Source organism: Lycorma delicatula, chromosome 3 (assembly GCF_047948215.1).
Source record: "Lycorma delicatula isolate Av1 chromosome 3, ASM4794821v1, whole genome shotgun sequence".
NCBI classification, from domain to species: Eukaryota; Metazoa; Arthropoda; class Insecta; order Hemiptera; family Fulgoridae; genus Lycorma; species Lycorma delicatula.
Genome location: NC_134457.1, coordinates 69,686,994 through 69,711,113, shown reverse-complemented (window position 1 = coordinate 69,711,113; position 24,120 = coordinate 69,686,994). Strand labels below are relative to the sequence as shown.

Genomic DNA, 24,120 nt, shown 5'->3' with positions numbered 1-24,120 from the left:
AAAGGAAATCATCACAATTACTGAACCTGAGGAACCAAAAGTTTTAAAGTAATACTTGTTCGATGTTTTTCCTCGTTCAATCACCACTCATCTCCTCCTCTTTTTACTTCCTTGTAAGTACTGTGATCGCGAAAAATGTCGGTTTTCAGATTTCAACGAAATTATCAATTTTACTATCCCTGAATCCATTGTGACTAGTTTTGACGTGACATCTGTATGTATGTATCTCGCATAACTCAAAAACGATTAGCCACAGGATGTTAAAATTTAGAACTTAAGACTGTTGTAACATCTAGTTGTACACCTCTCATTTTGATTGCAATCGACTGGACAAAAAAAGCCCAAAACACAAAACATTTCGATTTTGGACATTTTCTTAGCTGCAGTAATAAGCCCTCATTGAGAGCTTTTCAATGATATTTCATAAATGGCATTTATTTCATTGGTTCCAGAGTTATACCCAAATGAAATTTCAATTAATGAAATATTTGGATCTTACAAGAGGAAGGCACATTGGTTTGAATCCGACTTCCTTTTATTTCCTATTTTTTTTTTTTTAATACATAGATTTATTAATAATTATTAACATCTGATCGTAAAAAAATGTTTACAAAAAATAATAATTCAATAATAACAATAAAAAAATATATTAAAATATCAGAAGTTATTAATGAAATGAAATTATATGTACTTTTCATTTTAAAAATATATGTATATGTAATTTATAGGCCTACAAGGAAGTCATGTAGTGTCCATATCAAATTTTTTATATCTTCTGATGGTCATCCTAATTTTCCTTTTTTTTCGTAAATTTAAAAAATGACTTATGTTTTGTAATCTGCCGAACATGTTTTTTTTTTTTTTTTAATACATCTACGTAAATATTTTGATGCTTTATTCATTTTTCAAAATAAGCAGAAAGTTCTTTAAAGCATCAATGCCAGTTACCATAGAGAAACTACTATAATTATATTAATCTGGTATAATGTAGATAAAAAAGTATTTATCTCAAAATAGTACCGAAAAAAAACGATTTCTTATACGAATGTCCTAAAAAGCATTCTACGTATTTTAAATAATAAATTAACAAAATATTATTATCGTGTTTTTACAATCACCTTTGTACGAATTGCAGAGAACGACAGTTCTTGGGTTATTTCATTATTTTATTTTATACCTTTCTTTGTTTTATTTTTATTAGTACTTGGCAGGAACTTTTATGCAGAAAAGTAATTTTATTGTAAAATAAAAGGATATGAAATTTATTTTTATTTATTTTTTTTTATTTTAGAAGCTTTTATTTAAAAGGCATTAAAAAAGAAAAATAAATTTTGAAATCATCAATATAATATTGGTCTTTCGCTACTAAAAATAAAAGCGTGGGACGCTAATCGTTACAAATGCCCTTGATGGTTCAACAGGTGTTAAATAAAACCCTTCTCACTATTTCTATTGGTGAGCGCTCCAAGCTTTTATTTTTAGTCACGCAGAACAACATTATCTGTATATCTTTAAAAAATTATTTTTTACATTTTAAGGAATTTTAAATAAACACTATGAAATTAAATAAATTTAAAACAATTATTTTTATTTTTTACTTTTTTAGATTTACAAAAACAATGTTTTTTCTCCTTTTTTCCCTGCCTTCCCCCCCGGAGCCGAATCCGCAACTAAACATAAACTCGGCTCCGAGGGGTGCCATAGTCTCTAACTATCTCGTCGGGAACAACATTCCCGCCAGATAGCCGGGGCTCAGTTGTTTAGACGCTATGCCTCTAATGAGGGAACCTCAAAGAATCCCCCACTGGGACTACGTCTTACTTTCCCCCAACGGTACTGCAAGGGAATCCCCACCCGATCATCGTAAGCGGGAGACGGAGGCCTTCCATCCCCTCCCGGATGGGGCTGTCCTTCAGAGACACCATAATTTTCCTACGAAGAAGCAGTTCCAGATGCCGATGGAGTCATCTTACATTCCCTACCCCCAGGTGCATGACCATGTGACTTGTAAGATAAGCACCTAGGGTCCTGCTGGCAGTCTTTGTGTAAATGGTCAGCCTTACCACATGTAAAACAGTGGCCGCTTCTAACTGAACTTGTCTGAACCGCCAGAACAGAACTTGGCCCTGTGGCCTGGATTCCAACATCTGAAGCAAAGGCCGTCGGATGTACGCCGCACCACTCGATATGCCACCCACCCAATCCGAACTTGCACATCAGATAGTAGTTTGTCGGCCAGGATTGGCGGCACTGCCACTGTAACCACCTGAGTGGAGCTGTAAGCCGGCCGCATTGACAGGATGTCAGTAGTGACCGACTCAGCTATCGTCTTGCGAAGCTCCCGAAGAAACTCATCCTGTAAGGTTAGGACATCCACGTCCTTAACCAGGACGTGGGTTCTTCTGCCGGTCCTACCAGCCAGGGCCGTAGCAGCAACCTCCACCTTTTCGGCAATATCCTTGCTCAGTTGGTCCGCCTCGCCACTGTCCGCCCGAATCCGTAGGTGGAAGTACTCCCCTTGGCCCTGTCGGACGCAGAGGACTCCGGTTTCCCTGGTGAAACTGCCCCTTTCACCAAGCGGAGAAGGGGTCGCTTCTTACCTGCCAGCATCGATGATGGGGATTCCCGTATCAGATGAACGAGAAGGTTTTTCCCCACTCTTCTCCCTACGTACTCCACGGACCGCCGTAGGTTGTGATGTCGGACAAGGGCGGGTCGGACTTGTCCAAAATATAAGGAACGAATATAAGGAACGCCAACCGGCTCGTGACTTCTTCTTTCCCTCAGAGACCGAAGGAGAACCACGTACTCGGCGCTTCCCTCCATGCCTAATCGATCCCTATCCATCATCCTGGTCGTCACCCGACCCTGTCGGGAGAGACGGAATATCTATTTCGTAGTCTCTAGCCATCGAACCAGACGAGCCAACAATCCTCTTCTGGCGTTGAACCGGAGCCTCTCCAGTCTTCTTCGACTTACTTCTTGAAAGCAAGCGATCGACACGCTGAATCTCCGCTATAACCAGCTCTTCAATACTCTCACCACCACTGCTGTCAGTCAGAACTTTCTGCACAGTGATCCCAGACCCTCCCCGCTTGCTGGATCTCCGACCCGTAACAGGAGAAAATCCCTCCACATCGATCGGGACATCGCCCTCAAGTCTGCCTGTATCTTCCATAACAACTAATTATAATCCAAATATATATCAAGTAATAGATACTTGTTATAAAAAAAATAATAATTTAAATAAAATAATTAATTTTAATTATTTAAATTATTAAAATAAAAAGCCGAAGATAAACGGAGATCTAAACTGTCTTTGATAAAATCAATACTGCGTAACCAAGCAAACAGTACTTGGTTACGGTAGATAAACACAAGCAAAAACAAAACGAACGGAAAAAACAATAGAAAAAAAGTAACAGTAAACAACAGAAAAACGAAAAACAACCAAATAACACAAAACCCTAGTAAAAACTTCAAAATATGGGGCGCGAGAAAAACACGTGCGAACCAAAAAACAATGTATTAGTTATATTTAAACTAACGCGTTAGAAGATAAACATCTGATCCTGTTACATTACTCTTCCATTCCAGTAAATATGGTTAGTAAATAAAATAAAATATTTATTAAAATAAATTAATTTGTTTTACCTCCGTGACGTGAGTGGTAGCGTCTCAGCCTTTCATCCAGAGATCCCGGATCGAATCCCAGTCAGGCATAGCATTTTTCATGCGCTACAAATATTCCTACGCAGTTACGCAGTTGTGAATCTCATCAACCACAAAAATTTTTTTTTTTTTAGAAAAAAATGTTTCCATACAGTTTCAAATATCAAAAAATATCGCTATTAAAATGTCGATCATAATTCTTTCATTTTTATCCCTTGGATTTCATTTTGAATTTAATTTCGTTTCATTATCATCTATTTTCATTGCTGAAATGCGTCCTAAGCTAGTAAATAACGAAAAATAACTGTTTCTGTAGGAGAGGGACTGTTTAAAATTATATATATATGTATACTTTTTTTTAAGAAAGTGAATTCAATTTTTTTTCTCTTTAATTTTTATATTTTACTTGGTAAGATCTGTTACCGCGACGAATATTCAATGACTGAATGACAATAAACGTTTTCATCGGAAGGTGATCAAAGTTTAAAATTTAAAAAAAAGGATAATTCGTTAAAAATGTGTTTTCAGTTTTATGAGCTTTTAATTTTTAATTTTCGTACCGTATCTTTATTTTTAGTAGAATAGATTCTGAGATAGTCAATGGCAAAACACACTGTGGATTTCTGTACATTATATACCGTATTATTTCGGGGGCTTCGCAAAAATTTTAAATTATAGTCCTAAAAGTAAGGATTCAATTAGCGTTAAATTAACCTGAAATAGGTTTTATAATGTTATTTTAGATAATTTATTAAAAAATATGAATTTTTAGGATTATAAAATTTGTAATTTTATAACATTTGTGAACTCGTTTTCAAAACTTATTATTTCCTAACAAAAAAAAATTCATTAGTTTATTATTTTCCACACCTCTTTAGTTTCATAATTTATTGGTATACTTATATTTTCTAAAACTGTTATCTGCAAATAAAATCTATTTTTTTCCGAAATCTGGTATTGACTTAAATCATGTTTTCATTTCCATAACATGCTATTTTACATCTACGTCTACTTCTTCGCTTGTTATTATAGTTCTACTCGTATTTGTGGCTACTTATTAATATTCAATATGGGAGTCGTTTTTAATTCTTGCACAATTCTTTTATGAGATACACTTTTAATTCTTGAATAACTTTTTCTAAAATTCAACTTCAGCAAATAAATATTCTCAAAAACGTTTTTACCTAAGAGCTCTGGCTTCCATGCTTCCAAAATTCCCTTTTGAAGTTTAAGTTTTTTTTTGTAAATGTTACAATACGGTTATGAAATACATATGATTCTTATTCTCAGGTTTTTATGATTAGCCTAATGCATTGTCAGATTCCAATTTTTAATTCGGCTGTAAATTTTGATTAAAATCCTCAATTTATTTTTTGTTATAAGAGAGATGGTTAGTCATTAGCCCGGTGGAAATTGGTAGTGTATGAAAACATTTCATGCTTTACCGGGATTCGAACCCGAAACCTCCGCACGAAACGCCAAGGTACTGCCTACTCAGCCACGGAGATAGGCTGAGCTTAGTTTAAAATTGTTTAAAATGATTTCCAAATTACAATATTTATTTTACAAATTCTTTAATTTATTTTCCTAAGTTTGTTTTAAAGAAATCTCTTATTGTATATTGTTTTTTTTTTTTTTTTTTTATTTTAATAAGATATTCAAACTGTTTATAAAGAGTTTTAATTTTTTATATTTGAATAAAAATAATAATTTAAAATCGATTCAAACAGAAATTGTTACAGTTTTCCCATTTCTTTTAAAGTTTGGAAAAGTAACATAAGTTTTAGAAATAGCTCTTCATTTAGTTATTAGTGATGGTGGTTCGTGTATAAACGCCTACAACATAGACAAGTATAATAGTTCCTTCTTTTCATTTATCTTTATTTGATCTTGCACATTGAGCTCGCAGATGGTTCGCAATATATTTAGGCTTGTTTGTTTATTATTTTTTGTTATATTATTATTAGTACTACTATTATAGCTACTGTTATGTATAGTATAGGAAGTGAGTAAAGAGGTTAACGAATGTCAAGCAATTCTCCATTGTCTAAACACTGACTGAACCTCTACTTAAATAAAACTGACCCATATGAAGATATAAATATTATCTGATATTTTTTTGGTATCTGATATTGATTGTTATTGAGTTAATTAATATGGTATGCAGAGAGCAGCTGATAACTTGTTAAATTACAGTCCATCAATCTGAGAGATACGAATACAGTACTCAAAAAAAAAAAAACATACTGGTTAATTTGCCGACGACTATCAACAATTTTTTTTTCTTATGAAGATCCTTGAAATATATGTTTAATTTTCTTGGCTGTAATGGCATGTAGTGTACAACAGAGAAAAAAGATTGTCCCCGTTCAAAAAATAATCCCTTTACACATTTTTGTCCATCAGTTTGAGATACACGAGTCAAATAATACCGCGATAAAAAAATTCTGCGCGTTTTTTTAATTTTATTTGTGTACATAAATAATATACCAGTCCCTACCTGGCTTTACATCTCAGAAAAAATATTTAACAAGGTTAGATTACAACCACAAATTGGTTGTAAATTCAGTTTAATATCAAGGGGATAGATGTAATTACAATTTGAAAAAAAAGTATGGGATGAGGAGATAAAAAAAAAATATATATATATATAATCGGAAATTTCATTAGAATAAGTTACTTAAATTTCTTTGATCTAAAACTAGTTACCATTTTTTTTGTTTTCGATTATGTATTTATTTTTCATATCTTTTCTTAATTAAACATTAATAGATCGCGTATTAAATTTGTTATATGCATAAAAACTAATTTAAAACAAATATCCGAGCCATCTGATACGATAACTATTTCAACTTCTCTTTCCTCAACATTTACCCCTAGAATTGTCAGTACGGTCCATTATCGTCACCCACAAGTTTAATGAAGGTAGTATTATCAAATAAATATATATATATTATATATATAATTATTTTCTTAATGTGTACGTTGCAATCTGTACAACTAAAGAACATAAGCAACCTCCTCCGACGGCCCAACGAGATGAGGATGATATATATATAACGTGTAAATGAGGTGTAGTCTTATAGAGACTCAGGCAAACATTCCTGAGATATGTGGTTACTGAGACCCAATCACCAAAAGTGCACAGATATCCACTGTTTAGCATTCCGATCCGTATAAAAGCAACTAACTTTTTACTAGGATTTGAACCTCAGAACCTCAGACTTTCTGAAGTTGGCGCCAAATTAGTATTAATAAAATGTTGGTACTTGTTAGTTTTAATTTAGTGCTGATAAAGTCGAAATTTATAGATGAATTGAATAGCACTGTAATTCACTTATTTTCTACTTTAGTTATTAACTTTTTTACATTATCAGAAAGTCAATTTTATTTTATTTATTTATTTAATTTTTAAGTTTACTTTTATTTACAATTTGTATATTATGTTAAATAATAAATTACAAAATTCGTAATTGTTTAATTACGAATTTTGTAATTTATTATTTACTTAATAACCAGTTTTAAATAAAATCAGTAATATTTAGGTTGGCATACAGTACGACTAAAATTATTTAGATTTTAACATATAAATTAAAGCAATAAAACATTTACTTAAATAAAATTATTTCGTTCATAACTTAAAGATTAAAAATAATATACGATTATAATCAAAACTTTTAAAATTAAAAAATGTGTGTTTATATTTAAATTGAGTTAAACTTACGCACATATTTTTCTTACATGAAATTTATAATATTTCGTACATGAATTTATAATTCCCTTGAAGGCCGTCCGCTAAAAAGTACACGAGCTAAGCGAGGTGACCAATACAGCCGTTTACTATTTCAGTCGCAGTAGCGAGTAAAGAGCAAGAGAGCAGCCTTGCAATCCCTCCTCTGGGTCATTACCATTATCAAAGTTGTATTTTACAGTGAAACACGGAATACTTCCTTCCTCTATAAATACTGTTACAATTTATCTGCTAATAAAACTTTCTAACTGCTTTAAAAGAATTATATTTTTTAAACTAGTGAATACTGTTACAGGCGTGAAAAGTTAAACAGTGAATAATAACAAATAAATGAAATAGATGAATTAATAGTTAAGTGAGTCTATATTTTTAATAACAAAGGTTGTTTATTATAGTGGTTAATTTAAGAAATAAGGTGTCTTTTTCAAGTACCGAATTAGGAAGTTTAAAAATATATCAGCAACAGCTCTTATATAATATGTTTAAAAGTCTGTTATTAACAAATCCTCTAAGGTTATTAAAAAGTTGCCTTAACTTAGCGCTAACCTCGTAACTAATATAAAACAAGCATTAAAATTTAGAATACAAAAAATGTAAGATAATATTATAGTAAAAATTAGTTTAATTTTATATTTAAAAATTAAATCTTTTTCAATTCATTTTTTGAAAATATCCTTCTACGAACAAGTCACTAACGTAATGGCCTTATTATATCTAAGTTTTTCATTTTTTTTTTTTTTTTTTTTTGATTGCTAATTGTAAATATTTACTATAAATTAAATTAACTACAAAGTATAAAAAATTACAGTTTTTAAGTTTTATAGAAGAATTAATAAGAAAAAATAGTATTATAAAAAAATCTTGATCTTCAACACTAATTTTGAAAATTACAAAATATTTGGCATATACGAAAATAAAATATGTTATTACATTCAGGTAAATAAATATTAAATAATCCGTAATTAAAGGTTATTAAATAAATATTTTATTTTAAATAAAAAAATTCATATAACAATGACGATTTTTTTTTTAATTTATTTTTGTTATTAAAAAGCAAAAAAATACACTATGTACAAGTAGACTGAACATTTATCTTTGATGTCTACTTTTCTAATCTCTAAAAATAAAACGCATTTTGCGTAATTATCAACGACGTCGAAAATACTTCGTTATCGATTTATGACCACTATAACAAATAATAACGTATAATATAACTAAACACGAAAAACAAATATTTTTCAAAAACATTATTAACCATGAAGCATATACCCTTCAAAAACAAAAGCTACATTTGCGTAAAGCTAACGATAACGTCGTATAATTGAAATTCTGATATTCGAGACTATTTAAATAAAAAATCATTCCTTATGTATGTATTACATTGCTTATGTTATCAATTTTTATATATTATCGCAGTTAGAATTCCTGAAAAAGGGTTATAAAAAATATTTACTTTTAAGGTTTTTCAAAGTTTAATTTGCTTTAATTTTGATGCCTTAATTTTTTTTTTATAAAACATTTGTCTAACAAATAATAAATTTAAAAATCTATTTAGCTTAAAATTTTTTAAGTAAAAATTTTATTTTATTACCTTTGTTTATACGTTTTATCAGACCAAAATAAAATTTAATATGAAAAAAATTCTTTCTTTCAAACTAATCAAAATCAGTAAGTCAAAAAAAAAGAGAAAACATAACACAAATAAAAGTAGTTGCTATTGTTTAAAAGAGATAACTGCAAGTATGGATGACATCTTATCATAAATAACAGTAAATGTGACAATTATATTAATTTTCTAATTGTCAAATTAGTATTATTTACAAATTCATCAACATATAAATATATTATAAATGGTATTAATAAATAATAATATATATATTATATTATTATATATATATAATATATATTATAAATAATAAATGATATTATGTAGTGTAAATAATTACAACAATTTTATAATATAATTATAATTACAAGATTCACTAGTTCTGACCTCTGTGGAGTAACATTTATCTTTTATTCAGGTGGTTCGGAGTTCAAATTTAGGTCTTACTTGATCTATTACATGCAAGAGAATTCAATAGTTTCATGAAAAAACTTAGCAGTATCCTAAAATTAGGAATAAATTATCTCTATAGTTGTAAAATAAATTATAGTTCACATTATTGTTGCCTCTGTAATTTGGGTAAGATTTTAAATCTCATCTTTTTAAAACTTTTGATTCTGTAATCTTTAAAATTTATAAGAAAGTAGCATCCTAAAACTTTGAAGATGTGAAGTAAGGATAAAGTGGCTATTGATTAAGCCATATTTAATAAAATGGTTCCTATCAATCACCAAAATTAAAGAAAACTACATGATGTCAATATTTTTATTAATAGTATGATCATAGCAGTCAGTGGTATTTGTAAATTTAGAAATTAATAAGTAAAGAGGTTATTTAATACTGAACAAGATCTACGTAAAAAATAGAAGCATAATTCAATATTCTTGTTCCAATAAATAGACCTAACAACAAAAATAACTATTAGTAATAAAACTATTTATTACTACTAGTGTTCAAAAAGTGATTCAACCTTATAGGAAAATGAATAAGTTGCAATAGTTGTTGAAAGTGGCCTGCATTATGCAATTCACATAATTGAATATGATGTTGCATGCTCTTAAACACATGTTGTAACATTTGTTGAGAAATTGCAACGACCTATCATTCAATTTCGGTCTGCAATTCGGGAACGGTGTAAGGATGAATTTGTAAGCAACATCTTTAAGGTATTCCCACAAGAAAAAGTCAGGAGGAGATAAATCAGGGGACCGTGGGGGCCACAACCCCCTTCGAAATCACTTGTCCATAAAAACACTTATCCAACAGTCATAGTGTTGTTGGCTGTATGAGCCATAGCATTGTCCGGCTGAAACCACGTGTACTCTAGCCGGTCTGCAAGTATAGTGTTTACAAACTGTTGCACCACCTGCAAGTAGCACTTACTGTTCACTACGCCATAAATGTCATGAAGATTCACCTACATGACATTGCATGCCAAACACCCATTTTTTGTACGTGCAGAGGAGACTCGTGCTGCTGATGTGGATTTTTCATACACCAAAAATTCGTGAATTTCATGCGTTCATGTATCCATCAAACTGGAACCATGCCTTGTCAGACCAAAACCAGTCATAGAGTTCTTCCCTGTATGGCAATACAGATGACATGAACCAATGACAGAAAGCTACACTTTTCTAGTGTCTACAGGTAATAACTCGTGAACAAAACAAATTTTGTAGAGAACCATCTTTAAACACTTACACAATGCTGTGTGGATACTACCAACAGAGAGACCACACTGACTAGATAGGCACTGCACAGACATCTTGACAATTACAGAATATGCATGCTTGATTGTCATGCGCTTGCATGACAATCAACTTTTCTGGTGTTAGCACTTTCAGCTGACCACTTTTGGCTGCATCTGCCACATTCCCTGTTTCTTGAAGTTTGTTATACTTGATGGAGTACTTGTTTGGTGCATCCATACCATACTTTTCTGTGAAGACATATTGAATTCAGACATAACTGGTACATCTAATATATTGGGAGACAATGAATATTCTGTGCTATATTGTGCAACTCATTTTTCCTCAATTAAACTAGCTACAAAAGAAGGAAACATTCTTCCATAAGGTTTTTTTTTAACCTTCAGGACCACCGTTAAGTATTGCTGCAGAGGATGAGTTGATTGACAATTTTTGTAGCATGTGAAAATGCCATGCCTTACCGGGATTCGAACCCAGGACCTCCGGATGAAAGGCCGAGATGCTACCACTCATGCCATGAAGGCTGGCTCTTCCATAAGGTTGCATCAGTTTTTGTACACTCTGTACAATAAATAAATAAAATGTAAAATGTAAAATGTAAATGTAATGTAAAATGTAAAATGTAAATAAATAAATGTAATAAATAAATAAATGCTTAAATGTAGTATTACCTCTAAGCTCCTTTATAAAAGAGGGACTCGATAAAGGGAAATATTTTACACAGATCAGAACATAATATATGAGTAAATTATGTCAGGAATGGTACAAGCAACCTGCTGTTCCCTGGATAACAAAAATTAACTGTTATAAAATTTGACTGATAGTATCAATGAAAACAGTGGATTTGATTTGAGAAGAATAGAATTACAGATATAAATTTTATAATCAAAAAATAAGTTGCTATCGCCTATATTAATAAATAAAAATAATTGTTATTTTAATTAAAATTGTTACAATTATGTAAATGAATAAAATTGGTACAGATGAAGTAGCAATTTTGGAAGCTTTAATGGAAAATTATTTTAGCAAATGTTAAACTTATTGTGCAGTATTAGACATATTATTATTTAGATGTTAAGCCTTTCATTAATATACTCCTCAAGTGTTGGGAAGTACGTTTAATACAAGTATAAGAGTGGAAAAATAAGTCTAATTGAAAAACTATATTATTTAGAAACTCATCAACATTATGTCAAGCAAAATTTTTAAATTTCATTTTAAATAAATTATTTCAAAATCTTTTTGATCATTTGCTAATTTATTAAAAATTGCAAAAGAACTACTCTTATAATAATAATAGGACTTTGACCTACCTACTGTGATATGTAAAAATAAATCAGAAATGAATATTTCTTTTTAAGAATAAATTTGTAATTTTTAGAAAAAATAAACAACATATTTAAAAATATACATAAATGACTGGAAATTTCAGAATTTTCCATTGCTAAATGTCTGTCCACATAATACAAATTTACAAGTACCAAATAAAGATAAAATACTAATGAGCTGTTTTCTGTAAGAGGGGGCATTATTCAGGAAAAAGATTAGGATTACTCTAAATTAACTTCTAAATTTTCTCAAATTAAAAGAATCAATATATAAATTATGATCTTATTTTTTCCACTTTTATTTCAATAAGAATTGAACTTGTATATAATACTTGTAATTGAACTTGTTTGAGCATTTTATAACATAACTCATTAAATTTTAAAATAAAACAAGTTCAACAAAATGATGACACCTTACAAAAAAAAAGTGTACAAGATAAAAAAAATGCGCAGTATAATGTACTATTATTGGCAAGATACCACAATTATTCACTTTTTATGTATTTATTCATGAAACATAGCAGGAAGTAGCGGCCAATATAAATAACAAAAGTTTTACATATATATTCACGTGAATACATACATTTAAATAAATATTCGTGTGTAAAATTGACAGCACATACAAATTTATTAATTAATATATTTCCTTTGTATAAATAAAAGGATGTGTCCACCAGTAGGAAACAAAATTAGGTAACTAAACACACCAAATAAACTTTTTCAATTTATGCTTTTTATAAATGCAATAATAACAAATTTAAATGAAAAAAAAACAGCTACAAGCTAGTAATTTTTTAAATACTGTGTACTCCCCACAATATTTCTAATAATTTTATCAAACCCACATTCTGCTACATTAATTATGAGAAAATGTTTTATGCACAAATAACAGTATAAAAAAAGAAGACATACTGTTAATAAGCAATTGCAGAAGACATTTCAACTAAGTAGAGACTGTTTTTTGGTTCAAAGTCATCCCATCTAAAAATAGAACTGTTGGTATTTGACCTATATATAAATGTTTTAAAACATTATTTTGTTAACCTTGTGAATATGAAGCCGGACTGTAATGTTTAACCATTTTTTATGTTACTCATCAAACACTAAACTTTTTTTTTACACAAAATAAAAAAAAATGCTGCATAAATAACAGAATTTCTTTTTAAGTTACTCATAATTACAGAGGTTAGCACACATTGAGTTAAAATACATCCTAAGTTAATCCTATGACATTTTAACATAAAGTAACGATTCTACAATTTTGGGGCTTGAACTCAAAGAGGACACTTATAGATAAGTAATATTTTTTATGTTATTAGAAATTTTAAGTAAAATAAATCACTGCTGATAACTATACATAATAGAAAATGTTTTTTAACAAATAACTCTTCAGGGTAAAAAATGATGCTTTTAAATGTTTTGTTACAATTCAACATAGTTTAAAAAAATTAAAGTACAAAATGTACTGAGAATGTGCTGAAAAGAAAGACAAAAGTAACATTTAATTGTGTAAACACAATATAGTATTTCTGTTTTAGCTAAATTTGAAAGTAAAAACATATGCACAAGGCAGAAGTTTCAATTAGATTATATTTCAAGAGAAATAGGAAGCATAGCTTTACCCAATAGGCATCTCATTTGTTAGTTTGGCTTTTTTACAACCTTGATTAGGAAATTAAATAGTCCTTGACAAGGAAATTAAAGAATCCTTGCCCATTGCTATAAACACAAAAAAAATTTGCTGAAGAAGCGGCATCACCTGCAAATTACTACAAGATGCCAGCATGAAACCAGGGTGGCAACTAATCTAATTCCCATAACTCTCATCCAAGGAAGAAGAAATTTAGGAATAAAAAGTAAAGAAGAGAAATTAATGTTCAACCCACAAAGGAATTGCCTCTTATCGGGATAATTTACTTACTTGTTCAGGACTTAAAAGGCAGATTAAACACCTCTTAGTTTCAGCCAAATTAAAGACAATGGTTATTTATGTATTGTTAATAACTATAAATTTATTGTAGATGTTTATTAATTTATTTATTACTATAACCTCTGACACATTCTTGTTTCTATTTTAACAAGAAAGGCTAGATTGATGAAATGTTTGGTGAAAATGCTTAACTCCTGCCAATAATAAAACTCAAGATCACTTATCTAAAAGTCAGCATGCCAACTGCTAGACCAATTAACCAATTTAATTTTGTAAATCATTTTAAATCTTAATAACTTCATGAAGAAGGACAACACATAATTTTGATAAGAGGTTTGGAATAAAAGGTTTGAAAAATCTGTAGTGATAAAGGAATAGTTAATTTGACTTCCTTTAACTTTTCAATCAATTAAGATCTACACACAAAAAAAATTAGGCCACCACTTATCCATAATGGAGTGATCATACTTAAACTTTAACCTTTGGATTCTATAGTCAGGCCAAGATTGGTGATTTTAAAGCCATACAGTAGTTTGAAATTAAAAAGCTGATGATGAGCCATTGCAATATATGAATAAAGTACTAAAAGATTACATCTGCACAACATTGGATATTAAAGGTTTAAAGCAGTTCATTGGTTGATTTTTTTTTGTAAAATATGTAAAGGGAAAATTAAAAACCAGAATAGAATTATGTAATTGAAATCTTTAAGACTTGATGAAAAAACTCTCAGATAGAAATAAATTTAGAAGTAATGTTAAGTGCAATTAAGAAAACAAGATATCTAAACAAAATTAAAAGATTCAGCACAAGAAAACAAACTAAAAGAAGTCATAAAAGTATATTCCTTTGTAATTAGACTACCTTTATTATTAATATTGTTATCATTAAAGTAGTTTCAAAGTATCAAATGTTTGATCAGGAAATTTTGTATTGTTAAGAATGAAGAACTAAGCAAATGAAAGTGTATAAATATCTATAAAGACTTAACTGTGAATTTGAAAAAGAAATCATGCATTTCAACAGCATTTAACATAAAGGAATTCTTCTATAGCACTAAAATGAATTGTAGAGCACTGTTTAGAAATGTATTATTTGCTTGTGGAAAATAAAGAAAAGTAAGTTGCCTGTGAGAAAAAAAAAGATTTTGAGGCAAATGAAGAAAATAAAGCTGATGAATTAAGTAAGAAGTAAAGTAATATTTTCAAACTTGAAACAGCAAGCAAGATTAATCATACAAGTTAAATAATAAAATTTAATTTATTATACCTTACGCTGAAAGTAGAAAGCACAGTCAGTAAAAGAAAAAGAAAACCATATTACCACAGAGTAATAATAAAAATTTTCAAACAATGAAATAAAAATTATATGAAGGCATCATTAGTGTTATATGACAGACTACATTTTTTGGTAAAATATATAAAAATTATGAGACAATAACAGCAAAATAAATTAACCAGCTAAAAATTTCAATTTTTAACCCAACAAGGATTAGTTTGGTGGTGAACTCATCATCACAAATCAGCTGATTTCAAAGTCGAGTTCTAAGGTTCAAATCCTAGAAAAGGCAATTACTCTTATATGAATTTGAATACTAGTACATGGACACTGAAGTTTTTTGGTGGTAGAGTTTCAATTAATCACACATCTCAGACTACAAGACTACACTTCATATTGTAGGATGCTACAATTCATACATATCATCCTCTGAAGTAATACCTTACGGTGGTTCCGGAAGCTAAACAGAAAAAAGAAAGTATTCTTAATATTAGTCATCTAAGAGAAACATTCATTTATTTGGTCACCACATTTTACCTTAATCTGCACAGTTCAATTTCTAGAATTTTACTTCCCGAGATGTTTTAGAGTTCTAAAACTACCACAACCTAAGGATATACAGTTACAGAGCCTATGATTTTTATTCCTTTATTAAATTACAAACTTAGTTTAATCATATGATGAAAACTATTATAATGGTGACACTTGATTTTTCCCTTCCAAATTTTAAATAATATTAAAATGATTGCTTGCTAAAATACAAATTTTGATTTACAGAAAACTTAAATTTAAATTTATCCTTGTGTACCAGAGAAGTATAGAAATAAAATTACTAGAATATCATAGTAGATCCAGATAAAAAATGCAACAGATAATTTATAGATATTTTTTTCTTTTCATGAGATTAAAACTGTGCCTTACATATAACTGGTGAAAGTAAATAACTGACTTTAATAAAGTTCAGAAACCAGGCATAGATAGGTGTGTCACTTCAATGTCAACTACAGCATGTTCACTACAGTTAAAATTTACTCCTACTTGCTTAAATTTAGCAAAATGGGAAAGAATTATTATAGATTAAAAAAAAAAATGTTTAATTATTTTGAGAATATGTTATGTGACTCAACAATTCCTTTACCAAAACGTTATACATTTTCTAAAGAAACAAACTTATTACAGAACTACATCATTTGTTATTTGCTAATTTACTTTTAAAACTTATTTGCAATAAAAACAGACATGACCACAAAGAAAAAAAAAGAAAAATTAATTTAAATTATGACAATTTTTTTAATGAAAAATGACAAATTGTGGCTTTCCATTCTTTCTGATTTAATAAATACAAAATCACATACAATAAAACAGGGTATACATTATATAAATGTAGTATAATAATTAAACATAAGTAATTTATCAAGCTAAAAGTATAAATTATTATAAAAGCAATATTAAATGCAATAATGGCCTTTTGGCCAGTTACCCAAGGTTAACTAGAACCAAACAAATGGAGTTTATATATATATATATATATATATATATATATATATATATATAAATATATATTTTTACTGTATATATATATATATATATATATATATATATATATACAGTAAAAACTTATACAAAGATACACAAAAGATCTTAAAACTTTAACATCCATGTATTTAAAAAAATTGAATGGTTTTTATCTAAGTGTAGAAATTGATAACATTTTAAAAATTAAAAAAAAGGAATTGTAATACATTCTACTCTCATTTAGGCTAAAACAAATTAATACTCCTTTAATATTAGTGTCTTAGGTAAAATTTTACAGACTTGGACACAAAATACACCCTGTCCTACTTAACACACTAATTATTTATCCTTATATATAACACTAATAATACAAAATTACATCAATTACAAAAAAATGACATGCTTAATCAAAATCCAAATGAACCTAACTATTAGTAAAACATTTATTTGTAATAACTAGAAAGAAAAATTCAATATATAAAGAATCAAAACCTAATATAACAGAATAGAGACCACATAAATCTGTGTTTATATTTATTTAAGCATTATAGTTAATCATAAATGTTTTACAAAAAAAAAATTGGATAAAGTTGTAAACCAATAAATATTTAACAAGAATATACAATTTAAATAGAAGTTAGTAAACTATTAATCTTTGATTCATAAAAATCATCTTTGCTAAACATAAACAATAAATTATTAACTAATATGATAATAAACAACAAGAATATTGTAACAGCCTAAATAAAATGTATATTAATTGTTGTCTAAATGTAAACAACCAACATCTGTGATTAAAAAGACTTTTAAAAAAGTAACAACAAAATACATCAATTTTAAAATGGCAACATTAAGTGGAGTGTTCATATTTATTTTAATAATTCATTTTAAAGAAATACTATGATATTTACATAATATTTTCATATATAAAGTAGGTTAGTAGAGTGAAAAATATTTTTATCTATTATTTTTAATATTTAATCATAAATTAAAACTTATGATGTTCAAAAATATGCCTAAAGTATATTTATTTTATTATAATAATATTTATATCTTACACTCTTACACATGCAAAACTACATACCTACAAAAATAAATATTGTAAAAATGTATTTTATATTTTCTGAATATATCCAATAAATTGTTTTAAATACCACTTGTTGAAACTATAATAGTAGGAAATTTTCATTTATTTATAAAAGAGTTTATTAATTTGTAAGAAATCCAGTTAATATCTTACAATTTTTAGCAATTTAAAGTAAAACTTTTTGTAATATCAAAACAAAATTTTGTAAATGCATTTTAATGTATATATTTTAAAATAATTTTTATTGTTATCAATACGAAAAACATCACAAATTTTTACCAGCTTCTAGAAATACTATCTCAATAGTACCACTCACAAATTTATAAATCTTGTTAAGTAAAAATATACTTTATTTATATCATAACATAGTAGGTATATTTTAGACCACATCAGCTGCTAAAACTAATTAATAAGCTGTAATAAGATAAAAAAAAGAAACTTTTCCAGCATTTGCTGGGAGAGATCAAGGGAAAACTTTTAAAATAGTTAAAATTCATACTATGTTAAAATAAAAATTATATGAAACAATGATTAAAGTATGCGACAGAAATCAGTAAAATCTGCTGAGAATAAAATAATACTTGAAAATTGAATATTTGATAGTAGATATTTATGCATTTCTTTAATGAGTATACCGAGAATTCTGATTTATGTAATTTGTATTATTTAAAAGTTCATCAAGAGAGTAATATTCTTCCTACAAAATATAGAAATTAGTATAATAAATTACTGTTTTTCTGTTCTGAATTATTACACTGTGTAAAGCAAAAATAGATTTTGATCTCAGTTTGACACAAAATTTTTAAGGATATTTTTTAGTTTTTTTTTTTTTTTAACAAAGGTTGCACATTTGTAAATGTAAAATGTACTGAAAATTTCAGAATCGTTACCTACTAGAAAAAATTCCATGTATATCAATCATATTTACCAGCAATAAAGAAAAGTCAGAAAACCTTTTTTTTTTTGTATTGGCTTTTCAATTAGCATTAGCCCAAAGATGTAATATTTTATTTTAGACAGGAGTGTAACACATATATATTTGTTACTGAGGATTATAGCAGTATTATAATAAATTATTAACAATAATAATAAAAATTATACTTACTGCTTTTAGTTTTTTTATATTATATGAGTGCTTGTAGAGGTTGCCTCATCAGATATTAAAAAACTTTTTTGTCAAAATATTAAAACAGAAGGTTGTTTCAAATTTAATTAACTGACTTAATGGAAACAAACAGAAAACTTATTAATAAAAAAAAATGAATAAAAAATAGATTTAAAAAATAAAAATCACATACTTTTTGTTTTTTTCAAAAATTATTAAATATCAAATATTACTATTATTAATAAGTTGCAAGCATTCTTCAAAGCAGTTGCTGAATGTAGCTGCTATTCTGTTCAATACATAGTTCAGCTTGGCAAATCCACGCTAGCTTGACACTTCTAATAGGATCATTGTTATTCCTAATAATAGCTCCAGCTTCTATTACACGATGTCTCAATTCTTCTTTTGCACCAATATGAGTGGAATAGACTAATTACTTCATCCAACCTCAAAGGAAGAAGTCCACTGGCATGAGATTGTTAGATTGAGGTGGTCATTTTATTCGTTTGTTTAAACCAATCCATTGCTTACTAAATGTGTTATTTAATAATTCATCACATCATGAAGCAGTGAGCAGGTGGATGCATCATCACTGAAAAACCACACCTGTACTCTATCTCTCTCTATTTTTGTTTAGCCACCAGAACCATTGTAAGGTACTACTTCAGAGGATGATATGTATGAATGTAAGTGAAGTGTAGTCTTGTACAGTGTCAGATCAATTATTCCTGAAATGCATGGTTAATTGAAACCCAACCATCAAATAACTCCGGTATTCACAATCTAGTATTCAAATTCATATAAAAGTAACTGCTTTTAATAGGATTTTAATCTTAGAACTCTAAAATTAGCTTATTTGCAATGATGAGTTAACTACTAGACAGTGGGCTATCAGCATCCTATCTTCAAGTGGAATATCTTTCAAGAGTTCAATCAAATTTGTTTGCAAAAAATGCAAGTATTACTGAAGAAAAAAGGGCCTATAAGATTTCACCAAGACTACAGCCCACATTAAACAAAAAAGTGCACTGAAATTGATTTGTAGGAGTCATAGGGATTTTCTTTTGCCCAAGTGCGAGTGTTTCAATAATTTACAATATCATTTCCTGTAAAACAGGATTCATCAGTAATTAAATATTACGTAGGAAATCAGGATGATATTCACATTTTCTAATTAACCATCGGCAGAATTTCATCCGGTTATCAAAATCAGGCAGTAATAACTCTTGAACAAGTAATGTAAGGAGTGGGTATAATTGTGCTCCCATAACGTTCACCCCACACTTGACTGGTGAATCATGAAGCGATTGACAACCTGGCTTGAGGTGGTAGATAATTGTATCGCATTCAATATTGCTTCTTCAACATTGACATTTCTTACAAAACGTTCACGACAGCATCGAATCGTTGTGGTTTAAGCATACCTGTTTCTTGAACTCGCCCCTCCAAAGCCTCAAATCTTTTACGATCCAGTACTCTTTGATCTGTTTAATTTTCCCGGCATTCATGTACAGTAGCCAATCCATTTTTATTTACTTTATCATAAATTAGCATGTCCATCAGCTACCCAAATTTGTGCTATCATCCATTCTGAATGACTGACCGAACAATAATAGCATAAATACTGCTCAAATGAATGTCCAAATGCTAAACACTTAACTTAATTGTTGATCAGCTGTTATTGCCAAACTATGGAAAAATAAAAACGTTTAATATATTTTAGAAGGATATCTTCCAAATTCATTTTTAAAATTTTTAGCATTTGTATAAATTGTTGTGATTAAAATGATATCACTTCCCAAACCAGTTTGTGTGTTTTGTTTTTTTATTAAAGTTGAACTTCTCAAATTTTTGTTAAATTTTAATAGACATTATTTTTATCAATTTTCTTAGGATTAAATTCTCTACAAAGTTAACTATAGATCTTTATTTGTTTATTGGTATATTTTATCCCAAACCTAAAAAAAAGTGTATTTTCCGGCAAAACATTTTTGTGTTTTACCCTGTCTTTTCTTAAAATCTAAGTGAGATAAAGATCTAGGACCAGCTTTATTCAATTTCTTAGATCAAAAATCATAAGGAAGCATTAAATTTACCCTCGATTTGTACCCCAAGAATTTTAGTACGGTTTAATTTCACAGAGGGAGCAGAAAGCAGGGCTAAATATTTTGCAAGTCGAAACTTGCTAATGAACAGTTTTCTGACCTTGTTTATATAAACTTTTTTTCATATTTTTGGTCATAGAATCATCTCCTCAGAGACTGCCGTGCAATTTGGGATCACCTGTATATGTAGGAAAAAATATTTAACAATGATTCCATACTTATTTTGATGATTCAAAGCAAACAGTAGATCATCTTTTTTAGTGTCATCTTTTTCATCTATCAAGACAATTTACATCATGGGGAATGGAAACAGTATTATTAATGGGAGTATCATTTATGCAAATAGCAGTCTCATGTTACTTGCAATAGTTTTATTCATATTTAAAGTTAGAGAGTTAAAAAATATGTTGGATAAATACATTTTATTCAATTTACACTAGCAAACCTTTAGCTTTAGTGTAATACAACAGAGTTACTTTACACAAAACATCAGTCACCCACTGAAATGTATTTTCTAACACTTTCTGTACTTTAATGTTTTGCATTTAAAATGTTTTCCGTGCAATTTTACAGGATAGCTTGGTGGATAATTTACCAAAATATATCATTTGCTAACAGTAATTTAACATTGTTTGCTAATAATCATAATTTTTATTTATAAATGCAGTTGACCACTAAGCCAGGAATTCAGGAGTAGATTGTGAAATTCTTCCTCTTTTAAAAAACATAACTGTAACCTTATTTATAAGAAGGATTTTCTTGATATCTGGAAATATAAAAGATAATTAAAAATATACAGTACACAGTTAATTTTATTAGGATTTGAAGGAAGTTCATTAAATTGCAGTGGCAGCTCGTAGCTAAAATTAGTGGGGTGATGCTCCAGAAAAATTTTTTTCTGGGCCATTTCAAGGCCATGGTTACACTTTTCTGTAAAATAAAAGAATGTAAAAAAATGAATCTAATGGAATAGCTGGAAGCAAGATAATAATCTTGCTTCAAACTCTACAAACTTGGTTATCAAACTCTACACTTTATCACATTCAAGTATATGGTACACAGTTTTAAACACACTGTGCTTAAAAACTGTATTCGGTCTAACTAAATAAATAATAAAATGTCAATACAGATAATATTTGTTTAGTATTATTAGATAATAATTTAATAAAATGTCCACTTAAAAAACTATAGTCCAATGATGCTTAATTTAAATTTCTATGTACACTGAAACAAATACATAATTAGTTTTTTCTAATTACCTTCTCTTTTGCCCTTCCAATGTGTTTTCGAACAGAATTGGTAATCAAAGAGCACTTGATTTCTGCCATCTTCTGACCACTACTGAAAAAACAACAACCACTTTCATATTTCTTCCACTGACTAAACTAGAGAAGAGAACGAACAAGGAACGTTCCATACAAACGCGGAGTAAAAAAAAGTACCTTTCATCAGCACGCCAGGGTCAGCACTTTGGGAATGACAGTGCTCTTTCTCCCTTGCAGCCTCATGTGCAGGTTCCTATGTATGCATGTGCACAACAGCCAAACACCACACCACTGGAACTGTGAAACACACAGTTCCATATAAATATTTTGTATCCTTTTCATAAACTGGGAGATACATACATTATAACTGGGGGATAAGCTTACATTAAGCTTAAGGATTATATTTTGTACAAGTATAAAGAAAGAATTAAAGAGAAAAGGACTCATAATATTATATATCATCGATAATGTCAAGTGGAAATAGAAAGTGCTGCAGTTCCATATTGCCTATATGTGAGCCGCCACTGTTAAGTTGCAGTATATATGTAGCTGATTTGTATATCCTTGGTATTTTGGGTAATTATTTTTTAGAATTCGCAATTCAGGAACAAAATAAAAGTAGTGATCAAAGACAGAGCTATGGAATGATAATATTGGAAATCCAAGTATTACTTGGATTTCAAATTCAGAAATCTCTCAATATTGCATATATCTCAGAACTCAAACGGTTCTGAGTGATAACTGACCAAACAAAATATTTTTTTTGGGAATAAGTCCTATCTATATATATTTATTTTTTTTCAAACATTGATAAAATATTAATTAATAAAAAAAACAAAATAATAAAAGAAATGTAAAATTCTTTAAGTTTGTTGTCAAAGAAGCTGATGGTAAATGATGACACCAAATTCCTTAATCTGTTTAATCTTTGTTCAGACCATACTGAAACTTTTCTACAAGAAAAGGTAAAAAAGTTTCAATTATGTTAAAAAAAAAATATTTTTAATGTACTGGGAATATGTAATACACATAAATTAAATAAAAAGTTATGAGAATGTATAATAAATCTGAAATAAAAATGGAAGTATTTTTGGGATTAATGAATTTGATAATAAATTATTTTTCCTCACCTGATCCTAAGAAAAACATGGAATAGAAAAAAGGTAAAATAAGTGTCTTGAATAATTAAAAATATTATTCTAGAATTACTATATAACTAAATTGTGATTCATTGAACAACTTAACTCTGTGTAACATGTTCTGGATAATCTCAGGAGATAATAAAAACAGAATTTAGAACAGAACTAAACAATAAAATGTCAGAAATGGCATTTGAACATAAAAAAACAATTATTCCCAGAAAAGATGAAAAGAAAAAAAAGAGTGTAAAAAGAAAAAAAGATGTTTTAAAAATATTGTAATGTTTACAAATCAATTCAGTAAATGTAAAACTATGATCAAAGGTGAAATTTCTAAATATTTTTTTATAATAAATAATGTTTATCACTGGTTAATGCTATCAGCAACTGTTTACTTAAATCTATCAAAATGTGTACATAACATACTATATTATTAATTCATAATCATATCCATGGGGACTTTTCCTTCTTATGTATAAATTCTCTACTTTCATATTTTTCTATTTAGTTTAAAAATATTTATAACAAAAAAAAAACTTTTATCAACAATACCTCTAACTTGCCTAATTGTCATACATTCTTAAATGATAGTAAGAAAGACATTTTTATAAACACTTGCTCTCAAAGATT

General features: G+C 28.7%; 2 protein-coding genes across 4 annotated transcripts in view; both read left to right on the top strand.

Moving 5' to 3' along the window:
- Positions 1 to 24,120, top strand: part of nw (narrow) — a 393,672-nt gene that overhangs the window by 247,991 nt on the left and 121,561 nt on the right. The window lies entirely within an intron of this gene.
- The window catches only part of LOC142321670 (dicarboxylate carrier UCP2-like), a 93,437-nt gene that overhangs the window by 52,233 nt on the left and 17,084 nt on the right, over positions 1 to 24,120 (top strand). Inside the window, exon 1 of one of the 3 annotated variants that reach the window (XM_075359942.1) lies at positions 7,551 to 7,778. The exons of the other annotated variants lie outside the window; for them this stretch is intronic. The gene's annotated coding sequence lies outside the window, so the exon portion shown is untranslated. Of the gene's footprint in view, positions 1 to 7,550; positions 7,779 to 24,120 lie in introns of those variants that run through there. 3 annotated transcript variants of the gene reach the window in all.